At 48.2% G+C, this 20,972-nt stretch overlaps 1 protein-coding gene across 1 annotated transcript in view; it reads left to right on the forward strand.

Moving 5' to 3' along the window:
* Positions 1 to 14,619: 14,619 nt before the first annotated feature.
* The window catches only part of MYH9 (myosin heavy chain 9), an 88,429-nt gene continuing 82,076 nt past the window's right edge, over positions 14,620 to 20,972 (forward strand). Inside the window, exon 1 of the mRNA XM_053661990.1 lies at positions 14,620 to 14,809. The gene's annotated coding sequence lies outside the window, so the exon portion shown is untranslated. The remainder of the gene's footprint in view (positions 14,810 to 20,972) is intronic.

A 20,972-nucleotide genomic window follows, 5' to 3' on the forward strand; every position in this document is an offset into this window, starting at 1 on the left:
GGGCTCCGTGGCCTGCAAGCAGGGCGTCTCACCTGTCAGCGTCTCTGGGCCACACTGGAAGGAGAAGAGTTGTCTCAGGCCATACACTAAATACATTGCGACACGTAATCACAAAAAAGTCTCAGATTGTTTTACGTAAATTTACAATTTTGTGCTGGGCTGCAGCCACGGCCATCCTGGGCTGCATGTGGCCTGTGGGTTGCAGGTTGGACACCCTGGTACAGTTTGAATGGCCGGGATCCTCTCACTGTCCTGTAAGGCGGGAATCATCACGCTCATTTTTTCAGGTGAACAAACGGGGGCTCCAGGAAATTAAGAGACTGCTTAGGACCACCAGCTGGTAGGTGGTGGAACTGAGATTCCTACTCAGAGGTCTGGGGGTCAAAGCCAGGGTGCTTGCCTTTATGTCCCAGCTGCTTTGACCCTGGGGGTCCAAGTTGCATTTGCTCCAAACCCCTGTCATCCTGTCATGTTACCTGGACTCTATCACCCTCCCCCCGCCCTGCGGGGATGGGCTGCTAAGATGGATAACCCATCTTGGAATGAACTTCACACCACACGGCCTGACCTCCCAGCAAGGGATTCTTTATGACCATAACGTTCTTTGCCACACAGAAGTAACAGGAGACCAAATGTTAAAAATGCACCCGTGAAAGGAAGAGGGGCCGAGAGACACTCCCACACCAAGTCCAACATGCCGAGCGTGGCTGAGGGTGCCTGCTGGGCAGCATGAGAGAAGGCCAAGCCCCCTGTCACAGGGTGGGCGGGGGACACCCCATGGGTGGGTGATTCTCACCTTCAAATACCTGTTTCCATGGAACTGGAAAAGGCAAAGTTCGTTTTATCTTTATTTATTTTTACTCTTTTCATAACAGCTTTCTCAATATACTCGTATGATTCACATACCACAAAATTTACCCCTTTTTACAATGAGAGGTTTTTAGTATAGGCACAGAGTTGTGCACCTGTCACCACTACCTAATTCCAGAACGTTCTCATCATCCCCGAGAGGAACCTCGTACCCATTAGCAATCTCTCCCCATTCCCTCTTTTTCTCAGCCCCTGGCAACCACAAGTCTGCTTTCTGTCTCCAAAGGTTTGCCTGTTCTGGACATTTCACGTCAATGGGATCGCATCATACATGGCCTTTCGTGATTGGCTTCCTTCATTTCGTGTAATGTTTTCAAGATCCTTTCACGTCATAGCTTGCCTTGGAACGTCATTCCTTTGTATTGTGAAATAACATCTTATTTATGGCCCGGCCACATTGTGTTCATCCATCCAGTGGTCCATGGACATTCATTCCAGTTCTTTCCATCTGGTGGGGCTACGATGAATCGTGCTGTGGTGGACATTCACGTAAAGTCACGAACAGGTGTTTGTGAGGACCTTTGTTGTCACTTCTGAGTATACACCTAGAAGTGGAATTTCTAGATCAGAGGGCAACACTGTTCAGTACTTTGAGAAACTGCCACACCGCTCTCCAAAGTGGCTTCCCCTTTTCACAATCCCTCCTGCAATATGGGAGGATTACAATTTCTCCACTATTTGTATTTATTCATTCCCTTTGGAAGCTTTTCAATGGGAACCGAGACTTCTGCCTGAGCAATGCAAAATGCAATAAATACGCAGTGCCTTTGGTTTATTGAAGCAAGGCTGCCCTGGGAAACAAGCGGGCCTGGCCTTGAACTGCGTGTTTTTGCTAGTCAGTCAACCTCTCTGAGCTGGTTTTCCCTCTTGAGCCCTGAAGTGGGATCTGATAGTAGAAATCACAGGTGAGCAGAGTCTGAGAAGCTTTGAACAACCTTGTACTCTCTTTCTCTCTCTTCTTTTCTCATCCGCTCCTAATTCTATACATGATCCTAAATTCACACTTGTCCTAAGAGGGGCCCACTTGTGGTGGAAGGCAGCCTCCTGGGAAACAACGGGGTCTCAAGAGTTAAATCCCAGCTCTGTCTCTTACTGTCTATGAGGCCTTGGACTTGTAAACTAACCCTTTCTGTGTCTTCAGTTCTTCTTCTACATCACGGAGCTGTTGTCAGGGTAAAATGTCTTGTGGTAAGTACACTGTAGAAGGCAGACACTCCTCTCACACCCAGGAGGACCCATTCATTCCACCAACACCGACCAAGTTCCTGTGCAGTGTCAGTTCCTGTGATTCTAAGGTGATTAAGATCCTTCACATCTACAGCTCACAGGTTTGGGGGAGCAGGTTTATGAACAAAAACTAATTGTGTCCTAGCGGATGAGAGCTGTAAGAGAGGTGGTTAAAGTTCTCTGATTAAAGAGGAAGGGGTGTGGCGAGTAGGAGGAAATGGGCACAGACAGGTCTGGGGGGCCTTGAGGCCAGTGGGAGAGGCCCCTTTTCTGCAAGAGGGACAGCCAGGTCAAGGACTCCTGGGACAGGGTCTCATCTCAGCTCTACCCTCACACACCCACATGCAGGGCTTGGGAATGGCCTGTCTGCACTGAGGCTGGAAAGAGGGCAGACCTTTGGCTCAAACCCAGATAAGATAAGGCTGAACAACACCCTCCCTGAGCACACACTCAAACCTTGTGTTGCAAGGCCTGGTGGCCATAGGGCGCTGTGGGTGCCATGGAGAGTGGGTTTACGAGGGAAAGAGAGGCATGTGACATAAACTGGATTGGGGAGGGAGGCAGAGTGGTGCAGAGAAAAGGGCTTTGAGTGATGACTCTGCCATTTAATAGTTTGTGACCTCCGGCAGGTCATGGCTGCTTACCCTAGCCCTCGTTTACTCATCTACAACATGCATGGGGAAAAAGACATGTTTTTCAAATAGCAAATGCCGAGATGAAATGAAATAATGTGAAATTGCAAAGCCAAATGCTATATACCTGCATGAAGATGGGTTGTCATCTGATGAGTAATGAATAAAATGCAGTATATTCACACAATGGATTGTCATTCAACAATAGAAAGAGGTGCTACAACATAGGTGGACCTTGTCAGGTGGCCCTGCCCAGGTGCCTCAGTTGGTTGGAGCATCATCTCAATACACTAAGTTTACAGGTTTGATCCCTGATGAGGGCACATAAAAGAATCGACCAGCCTCGGCTGGTGTAGCTCAGTGGATTGAGTGTAGGCCTGTGAACAGTAGATAAGTGGTTGCTGGAGGGAGCAAACGGGGAGTGACTGCTAATGGATATGATTTCTTTGGGGTGATGAGTGTGCTCAGGAATTGGTGGTGATGGTCGCACCAGTCTGTCCCTTCAGTTTGCAGGCTGGTGCTCAATCTGCTGAGCCACAGCAGCCAGGCACCACTCTGTCAATACACTGAAAACCACTGCCTTGTATACTTTATTTATTTATTATTTTTTTATTGATTATGCTGTTACAGTTGTTCTATTCCCCCTTTCATTTCCCTCCACCCTACCCCCCCATCCCCGCCATTACCCCCCCTTTAGTTTATGACCATGTGCCTCAAGTCCTTCAGATTCTATATTTCCCATGCTATTCTTGCCCCCCCATCTATTTTCTATCTACTGTCTATGCTACTTATTTTCTGTACCTTCTCCCCCCTTCTCCTCCTCCCACTCCCCTGTTGCTAACCCTCCTTGAGATATTCATTTCTATGTTTCCACTCCTGATCTAGCTGTCCTTTTAGTTTGCTTTTGTTTTAGGTGTGGTTGTTCATAACTGTGAGTTTGTTGTCCTTTCACTGTTCATGTTTCTTTAACTTCCTTTTCTTAGATAAGTCCCTTTAACATTTCATATAATAAGGGCTTGGTGATGATGAACTCCTTGAATTTGATCTTATCTGAGAAGCACTTTATCTGTCCTTCCATTCTAAATGAAAACTTTGCTGGATAGAGCAATCTTGGTTGTAGGTCTTTGGATTTCATGACTTGGAATACCTCTTTCCAGCCCCTTCTTGCCTGTAAGGTGTCTTTTGAGAAATCCGCTGACAGTCTGATGGGGACTCCTTTGTAGGTGACTGTCCCCTTAGCTCTTGCTGCTTCTAGGATTCTCTCCATTTTAATTTTGGCTAATGTAATGATGATGTGCCTTGGTGTGTTCCTTCTTGGGTCCAACTTCTTTGGGACTCTCTGAGCTTCCTGGATTTCCTGGAAGTCTATTTCCTTTGCCAGATTGGGGAAATTCTCCTTTATTATTTGTTCAAATAAGTTTTCCACTGGTGGCTGTGCCTTTCCCCCTTCTGGTACCCCTATAATTCGGATGTTGGAGCATTTAAAGATGTCCTGGAGGTTCCTAAGACTCTCCTCATTTCTTTGAATTCTTGCTTCTTGACTCTTTTCTGTTTGGCCATTATTTGCTTTCTTCTGGTCCACTCCATTGATTTGAGTCCCAGTTTCCTTTTCATTGCTATTGGTGTCCTGTGCAATTCCATTCATTTCAATTAGTTTTGCCTTCATATATTTGTCTAATTTGTCGGTATAATCAACCAGTTCTGTGAGGATCCTGATGACCAGTGTTTTAAACTGTGCCTCTGAGAATTTTGCTATTTCTTCATTGCTTAGATCTATAGGCTCTGGGGCTTTGAGATCTTCTTGCGCCATTTTTGGTCTGTTTGCGCCCTTTAAGTGTGAGAAGCGGCGCCTTGGACTCCCGGGTCACTGGGTTGTGACGCTGTATGTGGGGGTGTGGTCAGAGCAGGGAAATGGCGGTGCCCTCCCTGCTGCTTGCTGCGGGAACCCGCTGGGTTCCGGTCCAATCGCCCACTCCCTCGCTTGTCTATCCCCGCACCAATGCGCGACCACAGTCAACCCGCAGCCCTGCTCCCTCGCTGTTTCCCCGCGGTCGCTCGCTCACTAGGTCCAACCCTGCAGCGCGCCTGAGTCCGTCTGACCGAGTTTTCCTGTGCAACCCCGCTTCACCAGCCGCTGGTTTCGCCCCTTACTGGTCAGGCTGAAGAATTTGTTGTTAACGGACTTCCGAAAAGTTCAATTTTCCGTGTTCTGGCTGTGTTTTCTGTTGCTAATATTTAGTTGTCTCTAAACTTGGTTGTGTGAGAAGGCACAGCACATCCACCTATGCCTCCATCTTGGTGGAAGTTGCCTTGTATACTTTAAATGAGTGAAATGTATGGTACATCAATTGTATCTCAAAATAGCTGTTTAAAAAAACGCAGAAGCACGGTTCTTTCTTCTCCAACCCCGTGGTGTCTGGGGTAAGACACCATGGGGCAAATGCAAGTGAACAACGGTGCGGTGCTTTCACATATGTTCCTATTTTAATTTTTATTAGCTTATTTATTTGTTTACTCAATCTACAAACATTTAACCATGCCAGGTCCTGGGGCTACAAGCACGAATAAGGACGATGATCTGTCCTTAGGGAGCCCCTGGCTCCTTGTCGGGAGGCAGCGGGAGGGTGTGTGGAGCAGGGAGGGCATCCTTACCGGTGGGAGGAGCTGAGTGGCCTCCTGAAGGAGCTACCACACTCAGAGACCCAAGAGTCAGGAGGAGGTGAGGCTCTTTGGACAAAGGCCTGGAGTCCAGGGTGGGCCCTAGAAGGAGGATGTAAATTGGGCTCAGAGGCATTGCACCCAATCCGTGAATAATGTTTATTGTGTGATGCTCACAGAGAACCTTGGATGCCATTCCAGGAAGGAAGGCGTGGCCCTGTGCTCAGTGACCATTCGCTGAAATGAATAACAAATTTATAAAATACGGGTGTTCCGGATGCCCCTGGAGATACTGATTTAATGAAAATCTCTCCAGGGATTCTAAAGTTGATGGAGTGGAAATTCCTCCGCCTGACCTCCCGGACACTTCCTGCTGAAGCCCAGTGTTGGTCACACTTTAAGATCTTGGGAACCTCCTGGGGGGGAGGGTTTCAACACATAGAGGCGGAGTCAGCACTGGGTCGGTTCTGCGAGACCCTGCTCACCAACAGGCTCCCAGGTGAAGCCGAGGCTGAGGCTGCCACACATCTGGTCCTGGGACAGCAGTGTGCCCTTGCCCTGCCCTCCCCATCCTGTCTCCTTGACGCTTCCCACCTGGACAGCGAGCTGCTCTGAGTCCTGTGCAGCCTGGGTCTCCTCCCTGCTGGGTCTTGCGCCCTGTTTTCCTGCCTGGAATGAGCTTCTCCTCCACCTGCACCTGGATGCCGCCCTTCTGCCCCTGCAGCACCGGCCGGTGCTTATGTCTTTGCAGCTCTTCCCAGGCTGCCCTGTCTGATGACGTCCTCTGTCCTGCATGGGCATTGTCAAAGCAGAGACTGCATTTGCCACCGAATACCAGCACTGGCACGGGGTCTGGCAACGAATAAGCCCTTAGGAGTATTTGGGGAATGAAAAATGAACCCTGTAGAGGAGATAAGATAAGAAGAGGCATAATCACCGTCGTATTAGCAAACACTTTTGGCGCTTCCTCTGTACTAACTCTGTTGTCAGTACTTGACACACGTTAAGCCATTTCATTCTCACAACATCCCAGCTTTGCAAAGACTACTGTCATCCCCACTTCACCAACAAGTACTCTGAGGCCCAGGCAGGCTGTCTGCGTGGCAGAGTCTAGACTGACCAGGCGGCACAAGACAGACACACGACGGTGCTGTCAGAGAAACGCATAGAGGCTGTAGGGCAGGTGGGGGAGAAGCCGCTTTCTGTGGGGTCTGGGTCTTGAAGGATGGGTGGGGCCCAGTGGGCAGAGTCCTCAGAGAAGGTGTGAAAGCCGTGGGGCGACAGTGGCTGAGGGGTAGAACTGCAGGCTCAGTGGGCAGTGAGCTGCCGTGCAGAGGGCCAGGGAGAGACAGGGCTGCCGGGAGGTTGCAGGCAATGGCTGGGGGCCCAGGATACCAGGCTAGGAGTTTGGGATTCGCACATAGAGTGCCAGAAAAATTCTCGGGCTGGAGAAAGGGAGGACGTACTCTAGGGCACAGGTGGCAAACAGAAGGCCCGCAAGCTGAATCCGGCCCTCCACCTTGTTTTATCCGGCCTGCCTGGCACCTGTTTCCACCCAGCGGCAGCACCGAGCTCCTTGCCCCTAGTGAATGAGTAGTTACATTTACACGGTCCTAAAGTTACTCTCGGCCCTTTGAAGGCAACCGTGAGGCTGATGCGGCCCTTGTGAAAATGAGTTTGACGCCCCTGCTCTAGGACGTTTCAGGGTGGGGGCTGAGTCTATCGGGACAGTGCCGGGGAAGAGGTTTGGCTTTTGTGTAGCCAGCATGTCTAGGTTCAAATCCCAGCCTTGCCACTTATTAGCCATACAACCCTGACCAAGTTACTTGACATTCTGTGCTTTGGTTTTCTCCTCTGTAAAACAAGGAGAAAGAGGTGATAAATATAGGGTTGTTGAAAGCAATGAAGCAATACTAATCCTCATATTATTGGAACCCAAGAGATCAAGTATGGTCTTGAGCAAATTACTTAACTCCTTTGAGCCTCAGTTCCCTTCAGCTGTGAAGTGGGGGAGAATAATAGCATCCACATCAAAGGACTGAGACGAGCATGTAATAAGGCAAGGTGTGCTCCACGTGCTTGGCACCATGCCCGGCACATAATAGGAGCTCAGTAAATCGGTGCCGAGCTGATCCTTGTAGCTGAGCTTCAGGACAATCAATCTGAGGGTGCAGAAAACACGGGGTGGGGGTGGGGAGGGGTGTGATGAAGCTACTAAGTTCATGGTCTGGAGGGGAGGGAGGAAGGGAGGGCAAGTACGGGAATTTGATGGTTTGAGGAGAGTGCCAGGAGAAAGGAGGAAGAAAGAAAGGGTGAGATCGTGGTGAGAGGCAACCGGTCCAGGGAAGAGGGAGGATGGGGAGGCCTCTGGGTTTGAGCCTGATGGGCAGGGAGAAGCCAGAAATGTGAGCAGAACCGCAGTCAGGCACACAAATGGGTTTGGCAAGAACTGGGAAGGTGGGAGTTCATCCTTGGACTCTGAACAAGAGGGAACCACACTCAGAATCTTTAGTAATAGAACTAGAGATGACTTCGGTGTTTTTTTTCATGCTCGTAAAGTATTTTCTAACTTAAAAAATGTATATTATTTATATATTTAAAAAATGTGTAGCCTGTGCTTTCATATTTAAATCACATTCATTTAAGTAAAGAAAATATTCATATGAGTCTAAAGTTAAGAGATATAAGGTTTTTATTCAGTGAAAATTGCCCCTCTTCTACCACTATTTCCCAGCCAATCAGTTCTGAAAACAGCCAGTTACTAGCTTCTTGTATATCTTTCCAAAGATATTCTGTGTCTAGTCTAGGATGTATTACTTTATCATAAAACATTATGTGGATCAAAACAAAAAAGATTGAAGCTCATGCGCAACAAAAAAAACATTGGACTTCCTGAAAGTTAAACGCTTCTGTGCATCAGAATAGAGTAGGAATAGAGTAAAACGCAGCACAGAGAACGGGAGAAGTGCTTGCAAGTCACGTATCTGATGAGAGATTAGTATCCAGAGTATATAGAGAACTCCGAAAATTCAATAACAAAACCCCCAAACAACTAAAATCAAAAAATGGGGAAAGGACTGGAACAGACATTTCTCGAAAGAAGGTCTGCAAATGGCCGATATGCATGTGAGAAGATGCTCAACATCAATAATCATTAGGGACATGCCAGTGAAAAACACAGTGAGATACCCCTTCACATCAGTTAGGATGGGTATTGTCAAAAACAGAGCTAAACAAAGCCCCCAAAGACAAGCGTTGGTGAGGATTTGGAAAAACTGAAACCCATGGGCACTGTTAGTGAGAAGGTAAAATGGTTACAGCTGCTGTGGAAAAATAATATAGTGGTTTCTCAAAAAATTAGAACCAGAATTGCTGTATGGCCCACCTGTCGGTGTATACCCCAAAGAATTGAAAGTGGGGTCTGGAAGAGATATTTGTACACCATGTTCATGGTGGTGTTATTTGTAACAGCTACAACATGAAAGCAACATCAGTGTCCATAAATGGGTGAACGGACAAGCAAATTGTGGGGCGCGGTGCAATGAAATGTTATTCAGCATTAAAAAAGAAGGAAATTTTGACATATGCTACCACATGGACAAATCTTGAGTGAAGTATGCGGGTCAGAAAAAGACAAACACTCTATGAATTCACTTATGTGAGGAACCTGGAGTGGACAAATTTATAGAGGCAGAAAGTAGCACGGTGTACCCTGGCCAGTGTGGCTCAGTTGGTTGGAGCACTGTCCCAGTAAATGAAGGGTGGTGGGTTCCATTCCTGGTCAGTGCACATGCCTAGGTTGCAGGTTTGGTCCTCAATCCCCGGACCCAGGCGTGTACAGGAGAAGCAACCAATCAATGCTTCGCTCACACATGGATGTACCTACCGCTTCCTTCCTCTTTCTCTGAAAGCATGAAAAAAGTGTCCTCGGGTGAGGATAAAAAAAAAAAAAAGAAGAAGAAAGGAAAGTAGAAAGGTGGTTTTCCAGAGGCTGAGTTGGGGTGGAGGGGTTGGGGAAGTAGAAAATAAGTGTTTCAGGGTATAGAGTTTTAGTTTTGCAAGATAAAAAGAGTTTTGGAGGAAAGTACTTAAGGCCACTGAACTGTACGCTTAAAATTGGTTGAAGGTGGTAAATTTTATATTATATGTGTAGCTTTTCACAATAAAAATATTAAAACTACTAGTGGATGTCAGGATGAGGCTGGGGTCGGAGGTATGAATTTGGAAGTCACTCACATGGGTATGACAGTTGAAAGTGGGGGAGTGGGTTAGAAGCCCAGGACAGAGGGTTCAGACGGAGAGGAGACGAGAGAGGAGCTGAGAGGAGTGGGCACGGTGGTGCAGTGTTGGCCCTGGGCTCCAGAGCTCCAAGCGCACGGGCCGAATTCTGGCCCTGCCACCGAGTGGATATAGGAGTCCGTCTAGTCACTTCTCTGAACTGCAGCTCCCTCACCAGTAAAACGGAGGAGGGAGAGGATAATCTTCTTATCTAACCTCACAGTGTCATTGTGAGGATTACATGCGATAATGCTTCATTAAACAAAACTTGAAGCACAGTGCCTACCACCTGGTAAAACACTCAATAACTGTGAGCCTCTGGTCGAGATGATACTTAAAATATTTAACAACAACTATAACATAGGTACCAACCAATTGGAAGAAATGCTGCCTTTAATAAAACCTGCGTGTTCCTGGTGAGCATCCACCCTGGCCCCGGGGCTGGGCAGCTGTCATGGAAGGGACAATGATAGTGACCGGTCCTCACCCCAGGGAGTTTTGAGAAAGCCTGTGTTGGCGGAAGGGAATGTCCAGCAGTTCCCAGTGCCGTGCAGGAAGGCAAGGCCTAGCTTGCTGCATCCTGGAGAGTTAGAGGCGGGAGGCGGGTGAGAGAGCAAGAGAGATGTCTGAGGGTCCGATGCAGACTGCTCACTCACTGGAGGGGTCTGGCGATGAGAGGGGAGGGGACACTGGGGACAGCATTCCCCAGGAGAGCACCGTGCAGGGTAGTTGCACTGCCCTAAAAACTCTCTGTGCTCCACCTCTTCAGCTGGCCCTCTCCTCCCCCACTGATTTTTTTTGTCTCCACGGTTTTGCCTTTTCCAGAATCTCATACAGTTAGAAACAAACAGTGTGTGACATCTTCAGACTGGATGTCTCACAGCTTATTTATCCATGTATCTACCGAAGGACATTACAGGGGCTTCCGAGTTCTGGCAATTATGAACAAAGCTGACGCAAACGTCCCTCTGCAGGCTTGCCGCTCCTTTGGGCACACACCAAGGAGCACAGCGGCTGGGTCTTATGGAGAGAGTATGTTCAGTGGGTGAGAAGCCACCCGCCTGTCTCCCCAAGTGGCTTGGCATTTTGTGCTCCCACTCACCTTCCTGTGGCTCCTCATCCTCGGCAGCCTTTGATGTTGTCAGTGTTCTGGGGTTGACCGTTCTAATAGGTGCGTGATGGTGTCTTGTTACTTTTTCATTTGTATTTCCAGTGACATATGATGTGAAGCGTCTTTTCATATGCTTATCTCCCATCAGCATTTCTTCTTTGGTGAGGTGTCTGCTAAGGTCTTTCGCCTATTTTTAAATCTTGTTGTTTGTTTTCTTAGTGTTGAATTTTAAGGGTTCTTTGTATATTTTGGGTAACAGTCCTTTTTCTGGTTTGTTTTTAAGACAGAGAAACCCAAAATACATTTGTAGGCAGATGAGCTGCTAAGATGTTGAAAAGAAAAGTAGCAGAAATATAAAGCCATATATATAAATATATATTTATATATAGTATGCTCTGAATTTTCTTTCTTTGTTATATATTTTAACATAATTATTAATATAAAATTAAAACATAAAATTATGTTTTAATTTTATATAATTGCAAACTTAGCAGAAAATTGCAAGAGTACTACAAAGGAATCCCATATACACTTTATCTATCTTCCCAATAGTTTACATTTTACATTTTACTCCAGTTTTATTATTTCCCCCTTTTTTGACATGTAACTTATAGTCAGTAGAGCACACAAATCTTCAATGTACAAATCAGTGAATTTCGCAAATGTGCACACCCACAGAAACCACCACCCAAATCAAGATATAGAACATTTCAACACTCTAGAAGGTTCCTTTGGGTCCCCTCCTGGTTGCTAACTCTCTTCGAAGGGAACATCCATTCTGACTATGTCACTAGAGATCAATTTTGCCTATTCTAGAACTTCACATAAAATGGAATAGTATAGTATCTACTTTTTTTGTATTTAAATTCTTTTACTCAACAGTACGTCTATGAGATTTAGCCATTAAGAATAGCTTTATTGAGCTATAAGCCATAGACCGTAAAGTTCATCCTTTTAAAATATACAATTCAAGCCCTGGCTGGTGTAGCTCAGTGGATTGAGTATGGGCCTACAAATCTAAGGAATGTGGTTCGATTCCAAGTCAGGGCATGTGCCTGGGTTGCAAGCCAGTTCCCAGCAGGGGACACACGAGAAGCAACCATACATTGATATTTCTCTCCCTCTCTCTTTCCCTTCCCTTCTAAAAATAAATAAAATATAAAAATTAAATAAATAAAAAATTTAAAAAATACAATTCAGTGTTTTTTAGCGTATATTCACAGCATTGTGTAATCATCCCCATGATCTAAATTCGGAACACTTTCATAAATACTCTTTATACCCATTACCAGTAACTTCCCATCCTCTCCTCTCCCCAGCCTCTGGCAACCACAAATCTATATCCCGTCTCTATAGATTTGCCTGTTCTGGACATTTCATGTATATAAAATTATACAGCATGTGGCCTTTTGTGATTGGCTCCTTTCGCTTAGCATGTTTTTAAAAGTCATCCATGTTGTAGTCTGTTTTAGTAGTTTGTTCTTTTTTATTGCTGAATAATATTCCATTGCATGGATGTGCTACATTTTGTTTATCTATCCATTCAGCAGTTCATGGACATTTGAGTCATCCTGTCATTCCCATGTAACGCTAATGTAGTTCTGTGTTCTTTTGTATTTCCGTGTGATAGTCACACAGAAATGTGTGTATTTCTTTTTCTTTTGTTCTTTTGTATTTCTGTGTCATAGTCAGTGGCATGGACATGATCAACTTATCCATTTTATCATTTATAGACATTTCTCCTAATTTTTGGCCATGTCAAGCTGCTATGAACATTTTGGTACATGCCTCTGTTAGGCCTCCACACTCGTGTCTGTTGTGTATTACTCAAGAGCACGATTGCCGGGTCATAGGGCGCACATGTACATTCAACTTCAGTAGGTACAGCCAGACACCTTTCCAAAGTGGTTTAGGAACATACACTCCCACAGGCAATTTATGAGTGTTCCATTAGCTCCCCACCCTTACCAACACATGGTATCTTAATTTCAGTCATTCTGGTGGGGGATTGATTGTGCTATCTCATTGCAGTTTTAATTTGCATTCTGTGATAACTAATGATATCTAGTACCTTTTCATTTGTTTAATGGCTAATTAGCTATTCTATTTTATACAGTGTTCATTCAAATCTTTGCCCATTGGGAAAAAATCAGGTTGTCTGTCTTCTTCTTAATGATGCTTTTGATAAATTCTGGATACATGTCCTTTGTTATATCTCTGTATTACAAATGTTTTCTCCCAGCCTATGGTTTGATTTTTCACTTGCCTTCACATATGTGTCTTTGATGAAAAGCAGGTCTTAATTTTAGTAAAGTTCAACTTAACAATCTTTTATGGTTTATACTTTTTGGGTCTTATTTGAGAAATTTTGTGTGTACTTTAAGGTCATGAAAATATTCTCCTAAGCTTCCTTCTAGAAGTTTTATTGTATGCTTTCCACATTTATGCCTCTGATTCATCCATTTCTATCAACGGTAGGAAGGTCAAGATTCATGTTTCCACATGTGGATCTAACCCTAACCCTAACCACTGACCTAGCACTGTTTCTTTTCTTATGGACCGAGAAAAGCTTTTCGATATATCGTTAATAGTAATTCTTTGTTACAGAGTTGCAAAATCTTTTTTCCAGTTTTCTTTTACCTTTAGATCATAAACTTTTTTCTGAAGTTCATTTGGAAGAGTAGTTTAGTTGTGATAGGAAGAGCATTTCAAAAGGAAGGACTAATGAAAACTTTGCCCTTTTAGATATAAAATGTATTAAAAAAAACTACCAATATTGAAGTATCATGGAACACACAGGAAGATCAATGGATACAATGCAGAAGCAGATCCAAGCATTTAAGAGTTTGGTAGGTGATGAAGGCGGTACCTGAAATCAGTGGAGCAAATGATGTACTGGCTGTTACAAAAATTACATTTGATTTCTTCCTCCAAAAACAACATAAATTCCAGATGGATTAAAAGATAAGCGGGAAAAAAACCCCGACTTCTTGTAGTGGGCAGTAACAACAACAAAATAATGCTCTTTGCCTGCCACTCCCCTCAAAAAAACAAAACAAAACAAAACAAAAACAAACAAACCCAAAAAACCCCAAGAAAACATTTTGTAACAAATACCTAAAGAGAAATGTGCGAGTTAACATGGAGAGCCAGTGAGGCTTGGAAGGGCATTCCAGGCAGAGGGAACCCGTCTGGGCAAATGTCTGGAGGCTGAAAGAAGGAAGGCAGGTGTGCCCAGTCTATGGAGAGGGTCAGGAGTCGAACTCAGGGAGCTCACAGAGAATTCGGGGCTGGATCCTGGTCCGTCCCACAGCCATCATAATCATGTAAAATAGTACTTTTTTCCATATATGGTACTTAATAATCTGTTCTGGTGGGATGACATGCATCAAGGAAGAGAGTTCGCAGGGCGGGGTGTCAGAATCCCAGACGCTCCCAGGCAGCTCCCGCCCGGCCTCACCCGCATCCAGGCAATGCACCAACCTCCCGGCCCTCAAGTGCCTGAGAGTTTTCTCCTCCTGATTGGATTCTCTCTGTGTCAATCCTCTCCTGGAACCTGGCTGTCCGTTGGAACCGCCCTTGAAGGCGGGGCTCCCGCCTAGGAAGCGGGAGGGAAGGTGGAGAGGGTGGAGGGTTGGAGAGGATAAATCTCCACCCCTTTGGGCACAGAGGCTCCGCCTATTATCTCCATAGGTCAAGATGTCTGTCCATCAAGACCTGAAGGGGGTTGGAGTGGGTGAGACATCCTGGAGGGCGGCACTGTCCTTCCAGGCTCCGCCTCGCCTCGGAGGCGGTGCTGGGCGCGGAATGGGCTGGCGGCTGAGAGGGCGGGGCGTGGCGGGAAGGCGGTGGTGCTGGGTGCGGTGAGGCGCGCAGATCACCGCGGTTCCTGGGCAGGGCACCGAAGACAGAGCCAGGCTGACCTGCTGGAGCTCCCGCTCGCGCGCTCGCCCCACTCCGCCGTCGCCCGAGCGCTCGAGAAAGCCTTCTCGGGAGAAGCAGCGCCTGTTCCCCGGGGCAGATCCAGGTTCAGGTAAGCGAGCCCCATCAGCCTGTCCCGACCCAGGCAGGCGGGCGGGGACGGCGGGGACTGGACGCGCGGCGTCTGGGGCAGGCGGGCCGACGTGTAGTTCTCAGCCCCGGCGTGGCCCGCGACAGGCGCGGGCGGGCGCGAACGCTGCGGGGCCGGGCGGGGATACCGCATCCTTCCTGAGGGGCACCGGGACCCCTACGCGGATGCTCCGGGAAGGCGCCACTGGAAGCGCGGCCTTGGGGACCAGAGGAACGCTTCGTGGCCAGCGCTCCCCGGAAACCCTTCATCTTCCCCAACCCCCACCCCTGCCCGGCTCACTCTCCCAGCGGGGCACCCGGGAGCCTCGACCTCCCCCTGCTGCCGGGGCGCGCGCCCCGCCCTCGCCTCGCCCAGTGCCCAAGTTGGGCAAACTTTTTAACCCCTTCCGGGGAGCCGGTGTCTATTGCACCCAAAGGGGTGAGGACAAGGTGGGGCGCCCGGGGCTGCGGCTCCTTTGGAAGTTTCTAGGCCTTTTCAAAAAGGAGGTAACGGGCAGGCGGGGACCGTTTGGCAGCTGTCAGGGCGTCCTCCTGAGTCAGAATCGGGCGATCCTGCCGCAGACATTGCTCTCGGCTCAGTTTCCGCCCTCCGCACAAGACTTCCTCATTCGCCCGGCTGCGAGCGGTCTGGCGGAGGAGGGGACCCGAGAGGTGCGAGTGGGCGCGTGGAAGAGGGGAACAAGGCGGGCACCGGGCTGCGAGGCAGGAAAGACTTCCCTGCTCTCCAGTAGCCCCTCGGCCTTTGACTTGGGACTTCCTTCTGGGAGAGGAAGGCCCCGGAATGCCCGCAGCCATCTGTGCCGCCCAGGCGCGCACCTGATTCCGCCGCACCTGGGGGGTCTGAGTCCTGTGCCTTTAGCACTAGGCAGGCCTGGGCTATTAATCTTTTCTTTTGGGGTCAGATCCTGGGTTTTCTACACCCCTCTCAACCCCCTCGTCCCCGTGCAGGGGTCTTCACCCCATCCAGCCCTGGGACCACGCCCAGGGCAGGACTGTATCCCTCTCCTGTCCCTCATCCCTCGAAATGGAGAGTCCTCCAGGACAAGGTTGCTCGCTGTCTGGAGGTGGCGGCGGGGTGAGTGCCAGGGCTACTGTCTGCGGCCCCACCCAGCCCCCACCCAGGTCCTGGAGACCGGCGGCTTCCCTCGCTGGGCCACTTCTCCATCCACCGCACTCTTTTCTGGGTTTCACAGGATTTCTAAGTAACTGTTGAGTAACTGTGGGAGGGAAAGAGCCTTGGCTCCTTCCTGCAGCGCTGTGGCCATTTCTGATTTCACTGTCTGAGGGCCGCCTGGTAACTCACCTGGTGGGTTATTCCCTTTTTGGTAAGGAGAGAGGCTGCTTTAAGGCTTATTTGGCCAATCACTCGATTAATATTAGTTTATATTCAAGGCTGCTAGGGGTCGGGTGGGGGAGGGTACACAGATGTGTAATTGAACAAATATTTAACTGGCTTCTCTGTGCCAGGGACTCTGCCAGGTGGTGGGGGAGGTTGAGTAAGACCTGGTCCCTGCCCTTGGGCGCTTAGGGGAGAGCCGAGACAAATCCGTAGATGACTCTAGTGTGAGGCGAAGATGACAGAGACCCCAGAAAGGTGCTGTGAGTCATGGGGATTGGGGGAAAGGAGCCAGCCCTTCCTGTGGAGATCATAGGCCTCTGCCTTTGAGGAGTTTACAGTCCTCAAGAGGAAGTAGTGGCCCAGTGACTGAAGTACAAAGGCAGCCTCTGATGCGTGTAGCAAGCATGCCATAGACAAAGGACTCCAGGAATTCCGAGAGGGGCCACTTCTGTCTGGGGCCAGCAGGGGAGCTGCCTGGAGGAAGGAGCACCTTGCAGGTTTGCAGACGGAGGACCAGCACTGGGTGTTGGAAAGCGAGGACTCATTTAGTGGGTAATTGAGGGGTAATTAAAAGCGTCAAGAGATTGCTCAGTGTAATTTGAGAGCCGCTGTGCCCCCCGGATGGCTGCAGGGTGACACCAAAGAGCTCTACTCTTCACATTCAGCAAGTCCTGGCAGTGTCTGTGGGCAGGTCCAGGTGCTGGCAGATGCAGGCGCCCGGATTGGCAGGCTCTGCTCGGGGAAGGGCCGCCGGAGAGGTGCGCTCAGTGGGGCTGCCTGTCTGAAGGGCACGCGATGGGAGAGGAAACAGAGGGTCAGGGCCTTGGAATTCTGCTTTTTATTTTTAAACTTTTAACCTTAGGGTTGGAGATGGGACAACTTCCCTCTTGCAGGATGAAGGGTGCATGTTAATCACAGCCTGCCTTTCGCCTGTTCTTTGCTCCAGAAAAAAACAAAACAAGGATCTGTTAGCTTTTTAAAAGGAGAGAAGCACACTTGAAAAATGCAGCATTGTTGTGTGGCCTGGTAGGGTATTGCTAGAAGCCAGGCTAGCTGTGCTTTCTTCACTTCCTCTTTGTCGCTAATCCTGCAATAAAGTACTTAAGACAGCCCTTACCAGCTTGACATCTTTATTTCAAAAGGAGAGGAGGGGTTGGCTGTTGTTTTCCTCAGAGGCAGGCCCTACCCTTCTCTTGGGGGAGAAAGAAACCCAAAGCAAAGGAAAAAAAAAAAAAATCTAAGCCTTCACGGCTTCCTCTCAAGCATCATGTTCCAGAAATATTTAGAATAACAAAATCTGTGTGTCGCCTTAATTAAACAAATGTCCTAATTTGCTGAGCACAACACAGCATCTCTGCCTCAGGGGCAGGAAGTGCTTTTTCTCTTTGTGCAGCCCCAGAGTCACTGCCTCTCAGCCAGGCCTTAACCCTTGGTGCGCTGAGCCCCTGGGCGCAGGTTTTCTGGGCGACGACAGGGTGGAGCCCTCTGTGGGTTTCAGAATGCCCACCCTCAGAGCTGGGAGTTGTGCGGTTGTGAGTTTTGGAACTGGGTTCCAGCCCTGAACCTGCCAGGTACTAGCTTTATGACCGTAGGCAAGTCACATGACCTGTGTGGGAATCGGGACATCTACCCTGCAGGGTTAGGAGTGAGAACTAAAACAAGCAAGGTATTCGAAGGGCCCACGTAAGGAATGTAAAGTGGCTTTGTGAAGTTTTTAAGAAAATATGTAAATGTTCAGTCTTCATTCTCTGGGCTATCAGGGTTGGAAAGAGGAGGAGGGGTAGATGGTTTTCCTGGCCAGTGCTCTTTGTACTTCTAAAAATGTGTGCAAGTGTGTGCGTGTGCATATGTGCATGTGCGTATGTGTGTGTACAGCAGTGTGAAACGTAAGTGGTAAAAATGCAAGTGGTTCTGGGGGCCTGTCTGCTGATGCTTTTGGATGCACTTGGTCATGCACTTGTGCTAAGTAGTCTTGTTTCAGGGCCCTGGCCTGGGCAGGAGATGTGCAAAGTAACTGCTGTTTTAACTCTAAAACATGTTTTTTCATGATCTGGGATGTAACTAAAGTCTGGCACAGGAAGAACCTTGGGTGTCTGGAGACCTGGCTTCTAGCTGTAACTGCAAGAACATTTGGTTTTGTTAGAAAGTGCCCTTATCACCTACAGAGACATCACACCTGTTTACAAGACCGTTGATTATGCACAAGAGGTCTGAGGAACTGAAAAATCCAGTAATTTGTAATTTCTCCAAGATGGTCCAGTTTTTTAGGTACTCTCATGTCCTGTGGATGGGAACATGAGTTGTAACCACTCTCCTTTTTGAAGGTAGTTTGGCTGTGTCTATCCAAGTCTAGTCAGTCCTTCTTTCTGAATTCTAGTAATGCTCCTCACAGATAAACTCCTGTGCAAAAGGAAATGTCCAAGATAGTGTTTGCAGCATTGCCATAGACGGAGACAGGAAGCAAGGTCACTGTCCATCCGAAGGGTCGAATAAATCGTGGCACAGCTGTTCAGTGGCAGTTCTCACAGCCCGTTAGAAATGAGGCTGGTCTGTATGTACGGAGAGGCCATGCTCTCCAGTAAATGTTACAAGTAGGAAAAACTAGAGAGATGACAAGTATGCATAGTGGTCCCTCTGCGTGAAACATGCTAGGTTGCTTTGGCTTGGTGCCTGTGAAGATACTGAGACTTTGGTAATAGTGGTTGCCTCTTGGAGGGACCCAGGAAGTAGGAGTGGGGAGTGAGTATTCCTTTTCACTAAATGCCTTTTTATGTATATTGCCCTTAAATCGTCAGCAACTTAAACTTTTCTTATTTTTATTACCTATAAAAATAAGGGGGTTGGCTGGCCAATCCTCTAGGTCTCAGCATTAACATGCATTGCTCTAGATTCCAAGTTTTGCATTGAGTGCCTACTGTGTGCAAGGAAGGAGGAAAGGTTTTAAAAATGGACTGACTTACTCTTGTGGTTGGAACGTTTTTGGGTACTGTTTTCTTCTCCATGATGTCACATTGTCACCAGAGCAACCCCTTAAACAAATGTCTACTCTGATCCACTCCCTCATAGTCTGGAAAATGGTAGATGATTGCTTTTTCTCTGCTGGATGGGAAAAGGAACCCCACAGTATGCGTCTGGAAAGTATTTCATTCAGCGTGACCTTTTGCCAGATTTCCCACAGTTTCCTTGGCACCCAATCACCTGGGGTCCTTTCCTGGGGAGTCCACCCTGACCAGAAGTTTACACCAGGCCTTTAATCTCTTGGGTCCTCCAAACTTGGGGTCATTGCAACCACTAGCGTGCCCCTTCCTGCTCCTTCTCCAGTTATCCCCCAGGCATATCCCCAGGCATCTGCTGTATTAACAGTGGAAAAGCCCAAATTCTTGAAACTGTGATTAGGAGCGTGTTTTGAACCCCATCCCGTTCTCAGTGAAGAGCATCTTGGTCTTGCATGGTGTGGGTTCTGGAGAGACTGCCAGAGCAGAGCTGCCAGCTTGCTGCAGAGTTGGCTCTTTTCCATGGCAAAGGCAGCGGAAGGACCCCTTCAGGGTCTCGGCCAGGCCCGTGCCCCTGCCAGGCATCCTCTGGGCCTCCTGGAGGAATGGCGTGAGTCACACGAGTATACAGAGTGAGCCTGGGTCTAAAATGGGCCTGCCACCACATGGGGCTGGAGGCTGAATGCTGGCATGTGTTGCCCTCCCTCACTGCCCCCCCAGCCCCCACCTGCCCCTGGTGCTTTGATGGTACCAGATATTTGGGAGGCAGGAGGGGAGCTGCCCTCTTGTGTCTGATGCACGTCTCCTTAAAAAGTAACTTAGGCTGGTGTCTCTGTTGGAATTTGTTGGGCCCTCATTCTGCTGACTAGTTTCTCAAGCCCGAGGTGATTCAGCTCCTCAAATGGGACACAACATCCTGGCCCCTGGGCAGGGGGGCCCAGAAAAGGCTCTTGGCTGGCCTTTGGCTGAGGGCAAGGCCTTCTTGGGGCTTCTCCCCAGCCTGACCTTGCATTTCTCATGTTGACATCTTCTGTAGCTACCTTCTTCCTCAGCCCTGTTGGCTACTTCATTAGGGACCTTCCTGCTGAGGCTGAGGCTGGAGGGAGGCTTGCAGGTCCTTCCAGAAGTTGCCACTGAAGGGTGTGGCTTCCTGCCTGGGCAGGTTAGGCTGGGCCAGTGAAGCTGGAGGTGGAGTTGATCTTCCCCCAACCTCAAGTCTTTGCTTTGGTGCCTGTCAGAGGTCCTTGCTTGGTCCTTAGGGTCCCGCAGTACTACCCTGAGGAACAGGGACCTCTGAAGCAGGTCCCTTTCTTACTTCCATGGGTATTTACATTTTGGGAACTTGAGCCTTAAGATTTCCTTTCGTTTTAACTCATTCTAAATGACACCCTGCTTAAAAGAAAAATCAGCAAAACAGTAAAATCTCCCTATGAATTGACTGAAAATTAGAAAATGTTCACGCTGGTAGGGATCTTTGGGATAGTGTAATTCTTCCCGTGCACCCCCTCCTCCCCCCCCCACACCCCCCTCCCCCCACCGTTAGGGAAGGAGTGGTTTGCCCAAGCTCTCTGTGAACCGGCAGAAGAAAGCTTTGGCCCCTGGTTTCACCCAGAGCCTTTCACTCACAATCATGTGGCCTCATTTAAAAGTAGTTTTGAACTGTTATCATCCCTTTTTGTGCCGTTTAGCCAAGTAACACATACTTAGCTCCTTTAATCTTTCCTCAAGAGTCTATTCTTCCACACCCTTAGTCTTTTTCTTTTTCGGGGTGAGCCCTAGGGTTAAGAAATGGG

The sequence above is a fragment of the Artibeus jamaicensis genome, unplaced genomic scaffold, assembly GCF_021234435.1.
Source record: "Artibeus jamaicensis isolate MK-2021 breed Jamaican fruit bat unplaced genomic scaffold, CSHL_Jam_final contig_233, whole genome shotgun sequence".
In the NCBI taxonomy this organism is placed as follows: Eukaryota; Metazoa; Chordata; class Mammalia; order Chiroptera; family Phyllostomidae; genus Artibeus; species Artibeus jamaicensis.